The 21,023-nt window shown below is 47.0% G+C and overlaps 2 long non-coding RNA genes across 4 annotated transcripts in view; one reads left to right on the forward strand and one right to left on the reverse strand.

The window, feature by feature from the left end:
* Positions 1-1,674: 1,674 nt before the first annotated feature.
* Positions 1,675-14,698, reverse strand: LOC125633254 (uncharacterized). 2 transcript variants are annotated; one of them, XR_012665158.1, is made up of 9 exons: positions 13,681-14,698; positions 12,723-13,216; positions 11,566-11,676; positions 11,255-11,472; positions 10,005-10,134; positions 7,213-7,403; positions 4,741-5,995; positions 3,522-3,811; positions 1,675-3,080 (listed from the first exon to the last, which is right to left on the reverse strand). It is a non-coding gene; the product is annotated as an uncharacterized LOC125633254 (long non-coding RNA). The 2 variants fall into 2 exon arrangements; XR_012665156.1 differs by having other exon boundaries at positions 11,566-13,216.
* Positions 8,294-21,023, forward strand: part of LOC142069373 (uncharacterized) — a 63,563-nt gene continuing 50,833 nt past the window's right edge. The window contains exons 1-3 of one of the 2 annotated variants that reach the window (XR_012665160.1): positions 8,294-8,363; positions 10,048-10,210; positions 11,190-11,374. This is a non-coding gene — a long non-coding RNA (uncharacterized LOC142069373). Of the gene's footprint in view, positions 8,364-10,047; positions 10,211-11,189; positions 11,375-20,447; positions 20,708-21,023 lie in introns of those variants that run through there. The other variant, XR_012665161.1, reaches the window with a different exon arrangement.

Here is a 21,023-nt window from a genome sequence, read left to right on the forward strand (position 1 = left end):
CTCTTGGGTGAATACCAGCTGGTCCTGCTGACTTATTGCTGTTTAATTTATCAATTTGTTCCAAAACCTCCTCTAATGATACCTCAGTCTGGGACAGTTCCTCAGATCTGTAACCTAAAAAGAATGGCTCAGGTTTGGGAATCTCTCTCACATCCTCAGTCATGAAGACTGATGCAAAGAATTCATTTAGTTTCTCCGCAAAGGCCTTCTCATCCTTCAGTGTTCCTTTAGCACCTCAATCGTCCAGTGGCCCCACTGGTTGTTTAGCAGGCTTCCTGCTTCTGATGTACTTCAAAAAAAAATTGCTATTACTTTTTGAGTCTTTGGCTAACTGTTCTTCACATTCCTTTTTGGCCTTCCTACTTGTATTTTTACACTTCAGTTGCCAGTGTTTATGCTTCTTTCTATTTTCCTCACTAGAATTTAACTTCCACTTTTAAAGGATACCTTTTTGCCTCTCACTGCTTCTTTCACTTTGTTGTTTAGCCACGGTGGCACTTTTTTGGTTCCCTTACTATGTTTTTTTTAATTTGGGGTACACATTTAAGTTGAGCCTCTATTTTGGTGTCTTTAAAAAGTTTCCAAGCAGCTTCCAGAGATTTCACTTTTGGCGCTGTGCCTTTTAATTCCTGTTTAATTAACCTCCTCAATTAACTACATTTTTGTGTAGTTCCCCTTTCTGACATTAAATGATACAGTGTTGGGCCGCTGTGGTGTTTTTCCTGCCACAGGGATATTAAATTTAATTCTATTATGGTCACTATTACAAAGCGGTCCAGCAATATTCACCTCTTGGACCAGATTCTGTGCTCCACTTAGGACTCAATCAAGAATTGCCTCCCCTCTGGTGGGTTCCAGGACCAGCTGCTCCAAGAAGCAGTCATTTAAGGTGTCAAGAAACTTTATCTCTGCATCCTGTCCTGAGGTGACATGTACCCAGTCAATATGGGATAATTGAAATCCTCCATTATTATTGAGTTTTTTATTCAATCTATTTTTATTCAAACTATCACCATCCTGGTCAGGTGGTCAGTAATATATCCCAGCCACTATATTCTTATTATTAGAGCAGAGAATTTCTATCCATAGAGATTCTATGGTACAGTTTGATTCATTTACGATTTTTACTTCATTTGATTCTACACTTTCTTTCACCTATAGTGCCACTCCGCCATCAGCAGGACCTGTTCTGTCCTTCCAATATACTTTGTACCCTGGTATTACTGTATCACATTGATTATCCTCTTTCCACCAAGTTTCTGTGATGCCTGTTGTATCAATATGCTCATTTCATAAGAGGCACTCTAGTTCACCCATTTTATTATTTAGACTTCTAGCATTGGTATATAAGCACTTTAAAAACTTGTCTCCTTTTAGCTGTCTGCTATTACATGATGTGATTGAATGGGACTCCTTTTTATTTGACTGTTTCTGATCAGACCCTGCCTGTATTTTATCATTTTCCATCCTCCCTACACCATCATCTCATCAACACATTGAGACTCTGCAGTTCTGCCTGTCTAACTGGCCCTGCGTGTGGAACGGGAGCATCTCAGAGAATGCCACCATGGAGGTCCTGGGCTTCAATCTCTTACCTAGCAGCCTAAATTTTGGCCTCCAGGACCTCTCTCCTATCCTTCCCTATATTCCTGGTACCTACGTGGACCACGACCACCGGCTCCTCCCGAGCACTGCACATAAATCTATCTAGATGTCTCTAGAGATCCTCAAACTTCGCACCAGGCAGGAAGTCACCATGCGGTTCTTCTGGTCATCGCAAACCCAGTTATCTATGTTTCTAGTGATCAAATCATCCATTAGTAATACCTGTCTCTTCCTAATAACTGGAGTTCCCTCCCCCGGAATGGTATCCTCAGTGGAAAAGGACACCACAACATCATCTGGAAGAAGGGTCCCTACTATGGGACTTTCATCCTCCTCAACAGCACAGAGGCTGTCAGACCGGGGATGGGACTGTTCTACTGTGTCCTGGAAAGTCTCATCTATGTACCCCTCTGTCTCCTTCAGCTCCTCCAGTTCAGCCACTCTGGTCTCCAAAGCCCATACACGGTGTCTGAGGGCCAGGAGCGCCTGGCACCGAATGCACGCATACCTCTCGATTGTGTAGTTATCTGGGGGGTCACATGTGTTTGACTGCATATCTGAGTTAATATCAGCATGATCCCCACTGCCGGACAGTCACAGTAGATGAAATAATATGCTGTGTTTTTCAGGAGGCAGGGGATGCCCCAGAATACCCCGGCGATGAGAAGGAGTGGGTATGGGATCAGATACGAGGGAATGGGAGAGGCACTCAGCTCCAGAGACAGCAGCCATCCCCCTACAACACACCAGGGCACTTGTCGCAGCCACTGCAGCCAAGAGAGAAGGTCAAATAGGGCCACCGTGTGATTGCAGGGGAGTGGAATAGGCTCAGTGACTCGATAGGGGAATAAATCTGAAGGAATAAAGAAAAAGAGGAAGGAAAATAACAGAGAGCACTGAGACAGAGAGAAGGGAGAGAAAGTCATTGGGAAAGGAAAAAGAGGGAAATGGAGAGAAACCCCAGAACCTTGAAACCAACTGTGTGAATGAGCCAGTGCTTTGATATGGCAGTTCTTGGGGTTCTCAACAGACCTTCTGGAGACAACCCAGATATTCCGGTCACTTCATCTGGGAACCACGGCTTCGCAATAGCCTTCTGACTCCTAGGCACACACATGTGCTCTATCTCCACCCCACTCTGCCTCTCTGGGTTTTTGGTGGTTGTCTCAGGGCTCTGTGTCACTGTGCAGTGCTGCAGGCACAGTAATACACAGCAGAGTCAGACTGTGAAAGGCTTTTCCATGTAAGGTCCCATTTTTTGTTGCTTCTCAAGGCTGTCATAGGTTTGGCTGTGAAATTGGTTCCTGGTCCATCTTCTAGAGAGTAGAAGAGCCCCTCCAGCTCTCTTCCACCCTGCTGCCGGTACCAGTACATGTACTGGCAGCTGGTTTGTTTCAAGGTACACTGCAGGGTTGAGGATTCTCCTAAGCCCCCCACGAAGAAGGGCAGCTGCTCCACGTAGGCTGAGCCCACACCTGGAAAAAATGTGAATTGTTTTTTTACAGAACACAAGGGGACAAGTGAGGGGTGGAGGAAGAGAGAGAAAAAACTTGAGATGCAGTAAAAGACACAAAATGGACAAGACAGTCACTTTGCCTGTGCAAATAAACAGGGGCCTTTGTGTGTTATTCTTGGCTGAGATTTCCCTATCCTGTGGAGAGAATTGACAGGATAAGTACTAGGAGTCTCCCATCTGGGATTCACTCTGGGATGGGACAGTCTCAGGTGGGTGTATTTTTACCCACAAGTCCCTGCTTCTTGGTGATTCTCTTGGTTCCTCCAAGGGTCTTGAAGCGGATCAGACAATGTCTAGAGATCCCCTAATACCTCAATCTCAGTCATAAGAATGTGTCCCCTCAACTTGGGACTCTGGCCCTCCCTGCCCCACCCCCATCCTCATGGTTACTCAGATGTACCTGGGACCCAAAGGAGCAGTGCTGAGAGCAGATGTCTCCACATGATGGAAACTTTCCCCTGCTCTGTCTCCTCCACACTGTAGGCTTCCTCCTGTCTGTGCCTCGAGGGGAGCGAGAGGGGAAGGGTAACTACACTCCGCAGTGGGAGGAGAAACACTGTGGTGTCACTTTAGAGGAGAGACTTACTTCTGCCTCTGTCATCCTCTCCTTTGCCTCCTGGACTGCCAGTTTCATGAACGCTTTGGAGATTGTTTTCTGGTTCCCTTCTCCTGGGTGATGCCTTCCTCTCACTAACATGGGAATAAGAATTTATCCTGAGGAATAGTAATGGGGAAGACAGCAGCTGAGGGGAGGACACGTGTGCCGTGTTGCAGGCACCAGATTCTAAGTCTGGACAGCGGCTCCTGACACTCAACTAGAGGCACCCTGGTCTAGGGTTCAGGGTCTAGGGGATAACTGACACTGGATTATTTACAGAATGGCTGAATATGGGTTACATGTATTGCTTAATACAGTTTTCTCATATTCAGAAGGACAGTGTTATGCTGTCTCTCTGTGAATGTGTACTAATGCCAGAGTTTGTCTGTCTGCCTGTTTTATGGAAAGTAGAAAATAGAAAGCAGAAGAAACATCATCTCTAAGGGTTTGTCTGAAGTTATTCCACAATAAAGTAGGGTCTGAATTTGAAGCAGAACAGCAGTTCCAGAATAAGAGTGTCTACACGGCAAGCTATTGCAGAAGAATTATTCTGCTCAATTTCTGAGTATCCTTAAATAAAAACCTAGCTGGTTCAAGGTTATTGCTCTGAGCAAATTATCCATCAAGTGATGAGGATACTAAGAAGTCTGCGGCATGTCAGCATAACAGTCCGGTTAGTGCTTGTGATCATGGCTCCCTCTAGCGATTGGCTGGCAGAGCTGATGAGAGGGTGAGGGAGACAGGGGAGAGCACTTCTGACTAGTATGTGCCTGTGAGGGAGCTCTCTGATCACAGCAACATTCCAAGCTCTGCACTGCTAAGTGAAGTTTACTCTCTACGAACTTTCCAACCACAACCCACTCCCTGCCATGACCACAGCTGCTGAGCCACACCTGTGGCCTAAGCTCTCCCAGCATGAGAGTAATTTGCAGTGGTGTTGCTACACTGATATAGTGACACACACCCCGAATACAAAAGTGCTGTACTGATGCAAATCAGGGCTTATAGTGGTGAATCTTACTCTGGTATGTTCAGTGTGGCTACTCCATGGTGAACTTCCTTAATGTAGGCTGGGCACGAGATGTGCAATGTTGCAAGTCATCAAAGTGTCTCAATATCACGCTCTGCCTCTGGGGTTTTGCTGGCTGTCTCAGGGCTCTGTGTCACTGTGCAGTGCTGTAGGTGCAGTAATACACAGCTGAGTCAGACTGTGAAAGGTTTGTCCATTTTAGGTCCTATTTTTTGTTCCTCCTCAGGGCTGTCCTGGGCTCAGCTGTGAAGTTCACCAAATGGTCTTCATAAGAATAGAAGAGCCACTCCAGCTCCCTGCCTCCCTGTTGCCAATACCAGTATATCTTGTCAGAGTTGGATTGTTGCAGTGTACATTGCAGGGTTGGGGTGTTTCCTGAGTACCCTGTGAGGAAAGAGGGCTGCTCCACATAGGCTGAGCTCACAGCTGGAAGGAAATGGGAAACAACATCAGGAAAATGAGAGGACAGAGGTAGAGATATAGGGAGTGAGAAAAGAAGGAGACACAAAGTCAGAAGCAAATAAAATGTGAAAGGAAAGGAAAAGAGTTGCCTTCTCTCAGCAAACCATTTGATCTCTCCTGAATGAGTCCTGTCTGTGAGCTGAGTTGAGTCTGCCATGCACTAAACTAGTGGGAGCTGCACTAAGCATGTCCTGTCTGGGAATCACTCTCCACAGGTCTCACAGTCTACGGAGAGATGATTTCTTCCCCAAATTATCCTGTTCTGTGATGATTGTCTCCCAAGATTTCAAAGCAGATGAGACATGAGTTCCAGACATCCCCTTCCTCTCAGTCTCAGAGATGAGTGAGTCTCCTGGACAAGGGACTCTGCACCTGCTTTTCCCGTCCCAGGTCTTTGCATCGCTAGGCTGGTACCTGGGTCCCAGATTATCAGCACAGGGAAGAGGAGATGTCTCCACATCCCAGAAGTAGTTTCCACCAGTTCTATTTCCTCCATGCTGTGAGTTGCCATCTGTCTGTGCTTTAGGGGGAGTGCAGGAGATGGGCTTATACATTCCACAAGGAGAGGAGCTGCAAACCCTGGAGCCCCCGACTTGCGATTCCATTTGTGAGTTTCTGTCTGTATGTTTCTGGTTTTCTCTCTTTATGGGACTCTGTGTCTCTGCTGTCAATCAGGAGTAGCTCTACTGAGGTCAGTTCCAGATGTGTACAGCCAGTGCAAATGAAAGCAGAGCCATGTACAATGTTTCTCTGTTTCTAGATCTGTCTGTGTCCATCCCCTGGTCTGCATCAGAAAAAAAAAAAACCATCTAAGAGAGTGATTCATTGCAGTGTGTTCAGAAAACCACACAGGGATATGACCAAAGCCCCACGTGGCCTCCAGAGTGAAAGTATTGGCAACTGTGGAATGCAGAAGAGGAAATTAGAAGAAATGGGAGAGAGGGAGGGAGGGAGACAGGCTATGGGTGATACAGGACATGATGATTAGGGAGCTGGAGCAAATGACTTATGAGGAGAGGCTGAGGGAACTGGGATTATTTAGCCTGCAGAAGAGAAGAAGGAGGGGGGATTGGATAGCTGCTTTCAACTACGAGAAAGGGGGTTCCAAAGAAGATGGATCTGGACTGTTCTCAGCGGTAGCAGATGACAGAACAAGGAGTAATGGTCCCAAGTTGCAGTGGGGGAGGTTTAGGTTGGATATTAGGAAAAACGTTTTCACTAGGAGGGGGTGAAGCAGTGAAATGGGTAACCTAGGGAGGTGGTGGAATCTCCTTCCTAAGAGGTTTTTAGTTGGGGATTGGTCCTGCTTTGAGCAGGGGGTTGGACTAGATGACCTCCTGAGGTTCCTTCCAACCCTGATAATCTATGATTCTATGTATCTATAGTGCAGATGTTGCCTGGGACAGGCTGAGAAAGGAAGAAGAGAGCACGATGTTCAGAGGACAGGGGGATGGGGTGAGTAGCACGTGAGGTGGCTGATGCTGACATTTATGAGCATGTCATGTTTATTACAGTAGAAATATCAAGTCTTTCCCCAGATTTTACATCAGGCCCTTTTCCTTTCCCAGGTAGCTGTTTTTGGGGAAGCTAATTATTTTGCCTGGGCTCAGAGTGCCCACGGCTTAATTTGCAATGAAAGAGGTGCCAGAGATCAAGCAATTAGGTGGTGGGGCTCAAGCAATTTTTTTACTTTCATAACAGACTTGGCAAGCCCAGAGGTGCCGGAGCTATGAACTGCCAAGCCTAGAGGTGCTGGGGCTCAGCCCTGGCAAGCCCCAGCACAAATTAAGCACTGAGGCTGCCAGTCTGTTGGTAAGAGCAGTGCTGGACCAGGAGAAATGGCAGCAGGGGGGAAGGGAGGGTTAGTTGCTATATGCACTCTGCTCTCTCACTGTGCCCTGTGCTGCAGGTGCAGTAGATGGCCTGGGACTGAATCACATTCTTCATCTCCAACCTGAGGTTTGTGCCACTGACCCCCTCAGACATGTAGGATGTTCCCACCCAAGGTATTTTGTCCGAGTCACCCTTGGTTCCTGATTGCACCAGGAAGTGCAGATGGCCTTGGACATCCTGCAGGTACCAGCTCATCCAGGGGTCAGTCATGTCCTTCAAGGTGCAGGTCACTGACTGTGACCCTCCCAGCCTTACCATGAAATATGGAGGTGACTACTTCACAAATCTGCCCCCTGTACCTGAAAAACAAAGGGGGATGCCCCATGAGGTGATGAACTTCTTCAAAGGATCCTGAGTCCACCCGGGTGGCTGCTGCTGGGAGCCCGGGCCTCACCTAAGAAGGCAGTGGCCAGCAGCCCCATTAGCAGAGAGAGGAGCTGCAACATCCCCATGTCCCTCTCAGTATCTGCACAGGGAGGTGTCTGTAGGGGGGGTTGCAGAGTCCAAGGGAGGGAATGAGACTCACACATCCCTTGTATGTAGTGAATAGGTTTGTGCCAGAGGTAACAGTGTTCATACATGTATTAAGCTCTGTGTGCCTCCCGTACTGAGGGGAGGATCTCTGCCCACCTGGACAGTAGAGGGAATTGCTAAACCTTGAGGAACTCAGGCACATTCCAACTCCTAGAGGACAGTGCCAATTTCTTGTGCACACACCACACACACACACTCCTGTGTCCCCCCAGGCTACCTTATGCAGTCTGGGCCTAGCAACAGTCAATCTGCAGACAGCCATCTTAGAGTAAAGTGGGGGAAGTTGTGTCTCTCTGTCTTTTGGGAGCAGCCTGTTTTATTTCTCTCTGTTTTTGGGTTCTTGTGTGTTATGGTTCTGAATTCTAAGAAATAAAGCACTGTTATGGCCAATCAACCAGCAAGAATATTTTTTTGTATTTATTTAATTTCTCTGTGTTTTTGCTATGACCATAACAATAATATAACATGTGGATTCCCTATATTTGTCACGTTCACCCTTGGCTGATAGAATAACCTGTCTGAACATTGGAGATGGCCTTCATTACAGGTTTGCTTCTGAATGGGTCATCTTTCCGCTATGAAAATGGTTTGCGTTCATTAAATGTGGTGCTAAAGGTTTTTGATCGACTGTTATTGTTCACTTCATTTCCAGCATCCTGAGCACTAGTGGGAAGACATCATTCCTGACATTCCTCACAAAGATTCCTCAGAAATCTTCTCTCAATGTAGGTATTTACTGATTGTGATCAAATTACTCCTTCACCTTTCCTTGGATAAATTAAATAGAACGAGCTTTAGGCTACATCTACATTATGAGATAGGGGTGTGATTCCCCCACTCACATGCACATACTTGCGCTAGCTTTCCTCAAGCTAGCATGGATGTAAATAGCAGTGTAGCTGTGGTAACACAGGTAGCCAGAGTTCTGGCAGTACAAACCCACCTGAACCTCATGGGTCCATACTCGGTACAGCTAAGATATGCCTCCACTCCACTATCCTGGCTACCGCAGATACACGGCTTTTTATACTCACCGTAGTACAATGGGAAAGAGTGTGAGTATGAGTAGCCAAGCAGGAGAATCACACCGCTAGCTCATAGTGTAGACGTAGCGTTAGTCTGTCTTTTCAGGCAGGTTTTCCAGACCCTGAATTGTTTTTGTAGCTCTTTTCTGGACCTTTTGTTATATTCCAACACCTTTTCTGAAATGTGGACACCAGAACCAGACTCAGTATTCCAGTAATGGTTTATCCAATGCCATATACAGAGGTAATACTATCTACCTGCTCCTACCTCATATTCCCCTGTCTAACATCCATGGCTCAGCAAGCATGTGAATAAGGCCACTGGAGTCAGATAAGGACAGTCTCAGAAACACAGTCAAACTGAACTACAGGGGAGCGAGGGCTGGGTCACTGATTGGATTTTTGTGTTTAATCTGAACAAATAGAAAAAATGAAGAGAAAAAAAGGGAAAGTGAGGGAGACGGAGAAAAGGAAATAGAATGAGAGAGAATAGGAAAGGAACAGAAGGAAGTGGGGAAGCAAGAAAGAAAAGTACAAGTAGTAGAAAGATGTGTCCAATTTTGAGAGACCAGCAGTGAAATCCTGTAGCACAAGCCCCATGAGACTCACTGCCATAAGGTTTTGTTTGGGTTTTTTTGCAGTGTAGACATGCCCCATGAAAGAACCAGGTGGTGCCAAGTCAGGGCACAAATTGAGATGAAAGAGAGAGATAGAGCAACAGAAAGGAAGGAAGAAAAAAGAAGGAAAGGGTAAAGGAGAGAAAGCAGGAATGAAAAATTGAGAAGTGGAGATGAAGAGAGAAAAAATAAAACAGGACAGTCACCTTCCCTCTGCAAAACACTGGAGTCATCGTATGATATTTTGGGTTGAGATCTCGCTTCCTTATTAACTGAACTGACACGACATGCACTGAAGGTCTTACATCTAGGAATTACTCAGTCGTTCAAGATCCAACATCTCAGGTGAAGACATTTTTACCCACAAGTCCTTGCTCCTCACTGGTTCTCTGACCGTCCCAGAGACTCAAAGCTGATGGGACGTGGATTCCAGAGATCCTCTCATACCTCAGTCTCAGTGATGAGAGTGTGCGTGCTCAGCTTGGGATTCTGGGCCTGCCTGCCCCACCCCATCCCCATGGTCATTCAGACAGTACCTGGGGCCCAGAAGAGCAGTGCTGAGAGCAGGAGATGTCTGCACATGGTGGCAGCTTTCCCCTGCTCTAGCTCCTCTATGCTCTGTGTTTTCTTCTCTCTCTGCCTCAAGGGGAGTGAGAGGGAAGAGCAAATACACTTCTCAGTGGGAGGGGAAACTCTATGGTGTCATTTCACAGGAGAGACTTACCAGTTTCCCACATTGACCCTCACTGTACTTTCTTCCTGGCCAGTTTCATGAATGTCCTTGACACTGGCGTCTGTGCCCCCTTCTCCTGGATGACACCTTCCTGACATTAACACAGGAATGAGAATTCCTCCTGAGGAATGATGATGGGGAAGGCAGCATCAGAGGAGAGGACACTTCGTATTTACATAGCATGCCACAGATCTTAGGTATGAAAAGGATGAATACTATATCTGTTATTTAAATTACATTTCCCCATAGCAGTTCATTGTTGTGATGTTATCTCTCTCTCTGTATGTATCTGTGTGAGTGCAGGTGTATGTCTGGCTCTTTCCTGAACAAGAAAAAGAAACCAGAAAAAATACAGTTTCTAAATTAAAACTGTAGCTGGTTTAAGGTTACAGCTCTGAGCATATTACCCCTCATGTGCAGAGAGCACTGAACAATCTGGGGAGTGTCAGTGTAACACACCGGTTTGTGCGTTTTATAGAATCATAGAATAGAATCATAGAAGATTAGGGTTGGAAGAGACCTCAGGAGGTCATCTAGTCCAACCCCCTGCTCAAAGCAGGACCAACACCACCTAAATCATCCCAGCCAGGGCTTTGTTAAGCCTGACCATAAAAACCTCTAAGGATGGAGATTCCACCACCTCCCTAGGTAACCCATTCCAGTTCTTATCCTGGCTCCCTCTAGTGACCGGCTGGCAGAGCTGATCAAAGTGTGTGGGAAACAGAAGAAAGCACACATAACCAGAGGGCAGGTGTGTCCTGTGTGTGGGGAACCATAGGTGCTGGAACTGGGCGTGCTGCTGCACCTCCTGAATTGAAGTGGTTTCCATCATATCCAGGGTTTAAAGTTTGGTTCAGAGGCTTTCAGCACCCCCACTATACAAACTGTTCCAGCACCCCTGAGGGGACCTAAAGGAGAGAGTTAGCAGCATGTTCAGAGTGGGCTGCTGTTGATGTAAATGATAACAGTGCCCCTGACCTTGAGAAAGGGTCTCCCTTGACGAATCTCTGCACAGTTGGTGTTACTGCATCTCCTTCCTGCTGGATAACTAATCAGTTCCCCTGCAGCCTCTTTGTTTCAGACTCTGGGTGCTGGGCTGTGGTTCCCCCATCTCTGAACTAGGGGAGGTTTTTGTCACCATCTCCACTCTAATCTCTCACTGTGCCCTTACTGCAGGTGCAGTAGATGGTCTGCGACTGAGTCACATTCTGCATCTCCAACCTGAGCTCTGTGTTACTGACCCGCTCATACCGATAGGATGTTCCCTCCTGGATTATTTCCTCCTTGTCACCCTTGGTTCCTGATTGCACCAGGAAGTGCAGATGGCCTTGGGCATCCTGCCAGTACCAGCTCATCCAGAGGTAGGTCGTGTCCTTTAAGGTGCAGGTCACTGACTGTGACACTTCTGGCCTCACCATGAAAGAGGGGGGTGACTGCTCCACTAATCTGCCCGTTGCACCTGGAAGATAAAGGGGTCACAACCAATAGGTGAGAAACCTCCCCAGGGAACCTGATCTTACCGGGTGGTTATTGCATGGAGCCCTGGTCTCACCTGAGAGGGCAGTGGCCAACAGCCCTATAAGCAGAGAGAGGAGCTGCAGCAGCTCCATGTCCTGTCAGCATCCTCACTGGGAGGTATGTGGGAGGAAGGGGGTTTCAGATCCTGGGGGAGGGGAGAGAACGAGTGTAGTAGTAAATAGGCATGGCCAGAGGTAACACTATTGATAAATGTGCTAGCTCAGTGTGTCTGCTGTTTGTGTGTGACACTCCCATACTGAGAGGAACTGCTCTGCCCCCTGGACAGTAGAAGGAATTGCTAAACCTTGAGGAACTCAGGCGCATGCTGTCTCCCAGAATACAGTGAGAATTTCATGTGAACACAGTACACCAATGCACCTTGTCCAGTCTATCCTGTCTTGCAGTGCTGCACTGAAGAATCCACCTTGACCCCTGGTAAATTGTTCCAAGGGTTAATTACTCTCATTGTTAAAAAATTATGCCTTAATTCCAGTCAGAGTTTATGTAACTTCAACTTCCAGCCACTGGATCAGGTTATGCCTTTCTCTGCTAGAATGAAGAGACCAATATCAAATATTTTCCCCATTATAAGTATTTATAGACTGTAATCCAGTCACCGTTTAACCTTCTTTTTAAGATTGAGCTCCTTGAGTCTATCATTATAAGGCAGGTTTTCTAATCCTTTAATCATTCTCGTGGCTCTTCTCTGAATCATCACCAATTTATCATCATCCTTATTGAATTGTGGGCACCAGACTAGGCAGGAAATTCCAGTAATGGTCTCAACTCTGCATACAGCATTGCTAATACCACCTCCCTGCTCTTACTCCATATTCCCCTGCCTAGACATCTATGGCTCAGCAATCATGTGAATAAGGCATTACAGTCAGGTCAGAACAGTCCCCAGAGACACAGTGAGACCAAACCACAGAGCGAGGGTTGGGGTCAGCAGCTGGATTTGGGGGTTTAATTTAAAGAAATAGAAAAAATGAAGAGAAAGAAATGGAAAGTGAGAGAGCTGGAGCAAAGGGAATAGTGAGAGAGAATGAGAGAGAATAGGAAAGAAATGGAAGGAAATGTCAAGGAAGAAAGTGTTAGCAATAGTGATTAAAGTCCTATTTCAAGAGACCAACAATGAAATCCTGGTCCTATTAGGGCAAAACTCCCATTGCTATTAATAGAGCCAATTACATCTCAAGTGTGCAACATGTTCACTGATCTGCTGTGGGGGTTCCTGATGATCCTTACACTCCTTCTGGAGACAATGTATGTTCCCGACACTTCATCTTGGAAGTACACCCCTGCCTTGTCCTTCCAACGTCTAAGCACACACAGCTCCCTCTATTTCCTCCCCTCTCTCTGGGATTTTGCTGGCTGTCTCAGGGCTGTGTGTCACTGTGCAGTGCTGCAGGCGCAGTAATACACAGCTGAGTCTGACTGTGAAAGTTTGGTCCATTTTAGTTCCCAGTTTTTGTTGCTCCTCTGGGCGGTCAAGAGCTCGGCTGTGAAGTTCACCAATTGGTCTCCATAAGAGTAGAAGAGCCCCTCCAGCTCCCTGCTTCCCCGCTGCCGGTACCAGAACATACTGTCACAGTTGGACTGTTTGAGTGTACACTGCAGAACTAGGGAGTGTCCTTGGCTCCCAGTTTGGAAGGGCAGCTGCTCCACGTACGCTGAACCCACACCTGGAAGGAAATCGGAAACTACATGACAGAACCGTGAGGGCAGAGAGTGAGAGGACAGAAAGAGAGAGAGAGAGAGAGAGAGAGAGAGAGAGAGAGAGAGCACGTGAGAAAAGAATGAAGGGAAACCCAGAGGGAATGATGAGCAGAGAAAATGGGAAGGAAACAAAAACAGTGAGCAAACAAATGGATCTGCCCTGAGCCAGTCCTGTCTGGGAGTTCAGGCTCTCATGCACTAAATCAGTAGGAGATATGCTAAGGGTCTCCCAACTGGGAGGGGTATTTTTGCTTTAGATCCCCCACTCCTTAGTTATGCTCTCTATTCCTCCCAGGGTCTCAGAGCAGATAAAATGTGGGGAGCAGACATCCCCTCCACCCTCAGTCTCAGAGAAGAGAGTGTGTGCCCTGGACATGGGACTCTGCCCCTCTTTACCTTAACCCCATTCCTTGTGTTTCTCGGCCCGTACCTGGGACCCAGATGAGCAGTACAGGGAGGAGATGTCTCCACATCCCTGCAGTAGTGTCTCCCAGTTGTGTTTCCTCCATGATGTGAGTTACCATCTGTCTGTCCCTTAGGGGGAGTAAAGGGGATGGGCTAATACACTCTACAAGTGATCTCCAGCTGCCAACAGGGCTACAAATCCTTCAGCCCCACCCATTTGCATTTCCATTTGTGTCTCTCTCTGCATGTTTCTGGTTTTCTCTCTCTTTAGGTCTTATTCTATTCTCACTGTCCCCAATGTAAGTGAGGAGTAACCCCACTGAAGTCAAATCAAGTCTACAGAAGTACAGCCAGTCAAGTGAAAGCAGAGTGCCTTGTGTGTCTCTGTTTCTAGGGCTCTTTGTGTCCATCACCAAGCCTGGATCAGAAATAACACAATGTTTTAGAGAGTGATTCATTGCACTGCACTCAGAAACCTACACATGGGATATGACCAAAAACCAAAATAGCCTCAGAGTCAGTAACTCCCAGCCTGAGTGAAATCAGTTCTGTAACCTGGGGTGAAAGGCTGCGTGTCCTATTCTTGGTCCCCATAAGCCCGACAGTATCAGCAGAGAGTAAGGGGGGTTATTGTTGTCACTGAACCCTGCAGAATCCATCTGGTCATGGCCTGGCTTTTGAGTCTATACACCACTGCCCCCTGCTGGGAGGAATATGTCAGAGCTGCTAAAGCATGTACTAGCTTCCTCTGCTGGCTGTTAATGGTGGAGTGGCACAATCCAACAGTCTAACAAGCTCATTGTTAGAAAATTATGCTGCTTTCTAATCTGAAATACATGTCCCCAGCTCAGTATTGGCCATAATGAAGAGAGAGAGGATTGAAAGGAGGAGTCTCTGACCAAGAGGGCTGGCAGGCTGGGGGTCATATTGTGGCCCTGTTGTCTCCTGCACTGTGGCTCACTGCAAGGCAGAAGTCAGTGGTGCTGTCCCTGGGGCTGGGATTGTTGTACTCCAGGGAAAAATTAACTTTGGGGTTCACAGATGTCATGGGGAAACAGCCTTAAGACCGGGCCCTTAATTTGTAAAGGGGGAGAGATTCTGGGGAATGAGAGGAGAGGTGTAGAAATAAGGAGGGGAAGTGAGGAATGAGATAAAATAGGAGAAGTGAGGGGAGGGGACAGAGGGGAGAAAGCAGAAGAGCACAGAAGGATGGAAAGGTCTCCTTCATCCAGCTTGAAATGGCTCCCATTCATAGAATCATAGAATAACGGGGTTGGAAGGGACCTCAGGAGGTCATCTAGTCCAACCCCCTGCTCAAAGCAGGACCAATCCCCAATTTAATTGTTAGAGAGCTTATTTCTTCACTCTCCCACTTCCCTGGTCCTTCTCGCATGAACAGAGAGCAACAATACCCGAAGTCCGAAGGTGCAAACAATTCGATGTTTATTGGGGTGAACTTCCAGCAAGCTTAAATACAAGTTACTTTTCCTTATTTTCGAATCCCAACTTACTTCCTGTTTGCCCCTAATTTATATAGTAATATTCTTAGCTATACCTTAACCAATCATTCTACTGAAATTTAACTAACCAATCCTAACATATTGTAACATGACAGGTTTCAGAGAAACAGCCGTGTTAGTCTGTATTCGCAAAAAGATGTATTGCATCCGATGAAGTGAGCTGTAGCTCACGAAAGCTCATGCTCAAATAAATTGGTTAGTCTCTAAGGTGCCACAAGTACTCCTTTTCATATTGTAACATGATTAGCTAACCAATTATATCCCACCACCTTAATTAGATTACACCCAGCAAAATTAATTATACAGCAGACAGAAACAATCACAGAACCGGACAGAGATTATACAGACAAACAATAGCAAAGTGGGAACTATAATGACAAAACAATACAAAAGTGAGGATTTCACATCCCAGCTATTGATAAGTGAGTTCTTGCCTGACAGGATGCTATCAAACTAAGTTTCCTTTTACATTTTCTAGGCACTTCCCTTTCTCTGGAGGTGATAGGAATACAATCCTGTCCTGATAGTGCCTGACAGCCCAATAGCACCTTATTTCAACGTGACTAGTTTGGAATGTGAGGATGTGACTGTTCGCTTCCTAGCTTATGGCTGCCTCTGCTGCTTAGCCAAAGGCCTTAGCCTAAGAACAGGTCTCAAACTGTCACAGTAAGAGAAGGCCCTTACACCAGCAGACAGTGATTTTGATTCTTTCTTTTATACCTCTAGAACTAGCCAAGTAATAAGAATACCCCTACATTCTTAAAGTACAGGCCTTTACAGACAGGCCTGAATATCTATATCCTAACATAAATCATCCCAGCCAGGGCTTTGTCAAGCCTGACCTTAAAAACTTCTAAGGAAGGAGATTCTACCACCTCCTTAGGTAACGCATTCCAGTGTTTCACCACCCTCCTAGTGAAAAAGGTTTTCCTAATATCCAACCTAAACCTCCCCCACTGCAACTTGAGACCATTACTCCTTGTCCTGTCCTCTTCTACCACTGAGAATAGTCTAGAACCATCCTCTCTGGAACCACCTCTCAGGTAGTTGAAAGCAGCTATCAAATCCCCCCTCATTCTTCTCTTCTGCAGACTAAACAAGCCCAGTTCCCTCAGCCTCTCCTCATAAGTCATGTGTTCCAGACCCCTAATCATTTTTTCTGCCCTTCGCTAGACTCTCTCCAATTTATCCACATCCTTCTTGTAGTGTGGGGTCCAAAACTGGACACAGTACTCCAGATGAGGCCTCACCAATGTTGAATAGAGGGGAACAATCACGTCCCTCGATCTGCTGTCTATGCCCCTACTTATACATCCCAAAATGCCATTGGCCTTCTTGGCAACAAGGGCACACTGCTGACTCATATCCAGCTTCTCATCCACTGTCACCCCTAGGTCCTTTTCCGCAGAACTGCTGCCTAGCCATTCGGTCCCTAGTCTGTAGCTGTGCATTGGGTTCTTCCGTCCTAAGTGCAGGACCCTGCACTTATCCTTATTGAACCTCATCAGATTTCTTTTGGCTCAATCCTCCAATTTGTCTAGGTCCCTCTGTATCCTATCCCTGCCCTCCAGCATATCTACCACTCCTCCCAGTTTAGTATCATCCGCAAATTTGCTGAGAGTGCAATCCACACCATCCTCCAGATCGTTTATGAAGATATTGAACAAAACTGGCCCCAGGACCGACCCCTGGGGCACTCCACTTGACACCGGCTGCCAACTAGACATAGATTGTCGAGCTCAACTACCCGTTGAGCTCGACAATCTAGCCAACTTTCTACCCACCTTATAGTGCATTCATCCAGCCCATACTTCTTTAACTTGCTGACAAGAATACTGTGGGAAATTGCCCAATTTCATTCCATTGAAGGGAGGAGAAAGAGAGGGAGGAGTGAATGAGGAGACAGGGAGAATGGGGAAAGGAAGGTGTGAGAGAAGAGCAGGGAAATGTGGGAAAGAGAAAGAAATGAAAAGTGAGGGTATGGGGTAGAGACAAGAAGGAGAAAAGAACACCAGGATGGTGAAGAGAGAGAAGAAGGAGAAAGGACCGGAAGAACAGAAAAAGATTTAGGGGACAGTGTTACGGACTCACAGGTCGTGCCTACTCTTGGCCCCTTCAGTGTGACAGCCCTTCTCTGGGGTCTACTGTCTCTTGGGGGTTAAGCCCCACCACCTCCTGGAACCACATCTCTCTGAGCCTTAGCACGCCTATCTCTCGTCATGGGCCCCCTCAGGGAGTTCACTTGCTCTGGACCCCCAGGGCCTCCACTCCCAGAGGGAATAATACAACCCTGTTCTCTAGACTGGAGCGACTCTAGCCAGCGTAAAACCCTCAGGTCTGGCCTCCCTGAGCACAGTACATCTAAGTCTCCCCTGTATCGAGGTAGGCTCTGCCTACTCTCTCTCTCTCCAGTCCCGAGACCCTGCACTTTTCAGCTGGGCATCCGATATCACCGTCCCCAACTGTTCCTCCCCTGTTCTTTGTCTTTTATCCTAGGTAAACCTGTCGCTGGGTCCCTCTCTCCTCTGTCCTTTGTTCCCCTCTGGCTGGAACGGATTGGTCAGGTCACCGGGGTCCTCTCTTCTCAGCCCATTGTCCTCCCACTGGCCAAAACCAGCTGACGGCCAAGCTGGCGTGGGCCTCTTAGTCACCAGGTCACCAGTTGTTCGGGTTCCGCATCTCCAGGCTGCTGTCCGGGGGTCCCGGCTGTTAGGCAAGGTCACAGCTGGTCCTCTGCAACAACAAACCCTCTCCCACCACTTTGTTAAACATGCAGCACACAGGGAAACTGAGGCATGCACACACTATTCATGTAAAACACTACAAAAATCCCCAACTTTGTCATCCACGGCTACACTAGAGAGTTTACGGCAGCACAGCTCCACCGATGCAGCTGAGCCACTGTAAACTCTCTAATGTAGCCTCTCTAAGCCGACCAGGAGAGAGCTCTCCCATCAGTTTAACTACTCCAGTCTCAGAAAGCGGTCGTCCACGCCGGCACTGATGGCAGTGTAACTCATGTTGCTCAGGGAGGTGATTTACTCAGCCCCCTGAGAGACATAAGTTACGCTGACATAAGCTATAGTGTAGACATAGCCTTAGTAGGAGAGAAGAAGGAAAGAGGAAAGGTTCAGAAAAAGAGGAGGAGAGAGGCAGAAGAGAAGATAGGGAAGGGAGAGGAGGATATGAAGGGTTCATGTAGCGTTCATGCACCTGGAAACAGTCAGGGCACATCCTGACTGTTGTGTAGGAGCAATGCACACATTGCTCTGTTCTGTCCAAGGACATGGACCATGAAAACATGGACCATCTGGGAAGTCAAAATAAGGACATAAACCGTGGGAAGCTTCCTCGGCCTAAGCTCAAGGCCTGAGAACAAAGATTGTAGTAGATAGAGGCTAGTAAATAGGAATATTAATCAAAGTCATATTATTTTCTTTGTTGATGCCTTTTGCGGTCGGTTGGGGTATGTAATGCGCAGGGGGGAGAGAAATAAAAGAGGTGGAAAAGCTGACAGGGGCGATCCTGTCAGCAGACCAGCCTGCTTGCTTGCTTAAAGCCGTGTCCTGTCTTGTATTGAACTGCCACAAGGATACATAGGGATTGCGGTGGGAGGTGTTAGAGCAAGATGGAGTGCATCTTATGCAGGAGGCAGGGCTGTACATGGGTGTGGGGGAAGGGAAGTCCTTTCCCTTTGAGGGAGGTTTATTCTAAGCACTTTTGGCAGTTGAGTCACTGTGTAATCTTGCTTAGCACAGTAATATGTGCCTGAGTCTTGCAACTGGGCTCTCTCTGCAGACAGAGACAGGACATTGTTTTTTGTCCCACTGCTCTGGAAGTGACCTTCAAATGGCTTCTCAAAATTTGCACTAGAGCCTTCTGTAGAAAACAGCACCAGCTGCAGCCTTGCGTCCTTCCCCATGGCCTGTTTGTACCAGTACATGGTCATGAATTGGGTTGTTGATAGAGAGCAGTTCAGTGTGAGTGGCTGTCCCTGACTGACCACCATGTCTAGGGGAGATGGATGGCACATCCTGTGAGGAAATGGAAATGAAATTAGATGAGGGTTTAAGTTTTTAAGGTCAGGCTTGACAAAGCCCTGGCTGGGATGAATTAATTGGGGATTGGTCCTCCTTTGAGCAGGGGGTTGGACTAGATGACCTCCTGAGGTCCCTTCCAAACCTGATATTCTATGATTCTATGAGACACCGAATGTAACCTAGACAATTCAGCTAGGAACCATGGCCCTGCAATAAACTTCTGACTCATAGGTGCGTGCACTCCCTCTGTTTCCTCCCATCTCTCTGGGTTTTTGCTGGCTGTCTCAGGGCTCTGTGTCACTGTGCAGTGCTGCACGCACAGTAATACACAGCCGAGTCTGACAGTGAAAGGCTTCTCCATGTTAGGTCCCATTTTGTGTTGCTCCTCAGGGCTGCCATGGGCTCAGCTGTGAAGTTGGTGCCAGGCCCATCTCCTCCAGAGTTGAAAAGTCCCTCCAGCTCCCTGCCATCCCGTCGCCTATACCAGTACATCCAGTTGTAGCTGGTTTGTTTCAATGTACACTGTAGGGTTTTCGGATTCTCCTGAGCCCCTGTGAGAAAGGGCTGCTGCTCCACATAGGCTGACTCCATACCTGGAAAAGAAGCATTAAAAAAACTTGACAGAAATATGAGGGACGCATGAATGCAGAAAATGGGGAGGTGGGGGAGGGAGAGAAAAAAAGTTTGAAAGAGAGAAACACAGAGAGAAAAATGAGAAGGAGAAAAAGACAGAAAATGGAAAAGACCCTGCCTGTGCAAACAAACAGGGATCTTTGTGCAATATTCTTGGCTGAGATTTTCCTTCCCTGTGGACTGAATTGACTTTACGTGCATTAGGAGTCTCCCATCTGGGATTCACTCTCGGTTCTGACAGTCTCAGGTGGGTGTATTTTAACTCATAAATCTCTGGTCCTTGGTGATTCTCTCCATTCCTCCCAGCATCTCAAAGCAGATTGGTCTCCAAATATCCCCTCATACCTCAGTCTCAGTGACGAGAATGTGTCCCTCAACTTGGGACCAACTTGGAACTCTGGGCCTGCCTGCCCCACCCCATTCCTTTGGTCATTCAGACTGTACCTGGGACCCAGAGGAGCAGTGCTGAGAGCACGAGATATTGCCACATGCTGGTAACTTTCCTCTGCTTTGTCTCCACCACACTCTGGGTTTCCTCCTCTCTGCACCTCAAGTTGAAAGCGAGCTGAAGAGCAAATATGCTCCTCAGTGGGAGGAGAAACAAAGTGGTGTCCCTTTATGGAGAGAGTTATGGCTGCCTATGTCCTCTTCTCTCTCTGCTTCCTGGAAAGCCAGTTTCATGAATCCCTTGGAGACTATTGTCTTGTTCCCTTTGCCTGGATGATGGCTTCTTGCCACTAACACAGAGATGAGAATTTCTCCTCAGGAATGATGAGGGAGAAGATGCTATCACAGGAGAGGACTTGTGCCATGTAGCAAGCCACGTATCCTAGAAGATGTGGACAGGAGCTCCTGACAGGTGACTAGAGTGACCCCTTGAGGCTTAATGGGTTTCAGGTACTGAGGCTGGATTATTCACAGAAGGACAGAATGTGAATTATATTTATTGCTTAATACAGTCTTGTGATAATCAGAAGGATAGGTTTATATTATCTCTCTATGAATGTGTGTTAGTACTAGACTCCTTCGGTCTGTTTTCTGGAAATTAGGATAAAGCATGAAGAAGAAAATCATCTCTAAGGTTTTGTCAGAAGTTATTCCAGAATAAAGTAGAATGTGAATTTGAAGGGCAATAGCTATCCTGGAATAAGAGTCTCCTCACGGGGCGCTATTCT

The sequence above is a fragment of the Caretta caretta genome, chromosome 1, assembly GCF_965140235.1.
Source record: "Caretta caretta isolate rCarCar2 chromosome 1, rCarCar1.hap1, whole genome shotgun sequence".
NCBI classification, from domain to species: domain Eukaryota; kingdom Metazoa; phylum Chordata; order Testudines; family Cheloniidae; genus Caretta; species Caretta caretta.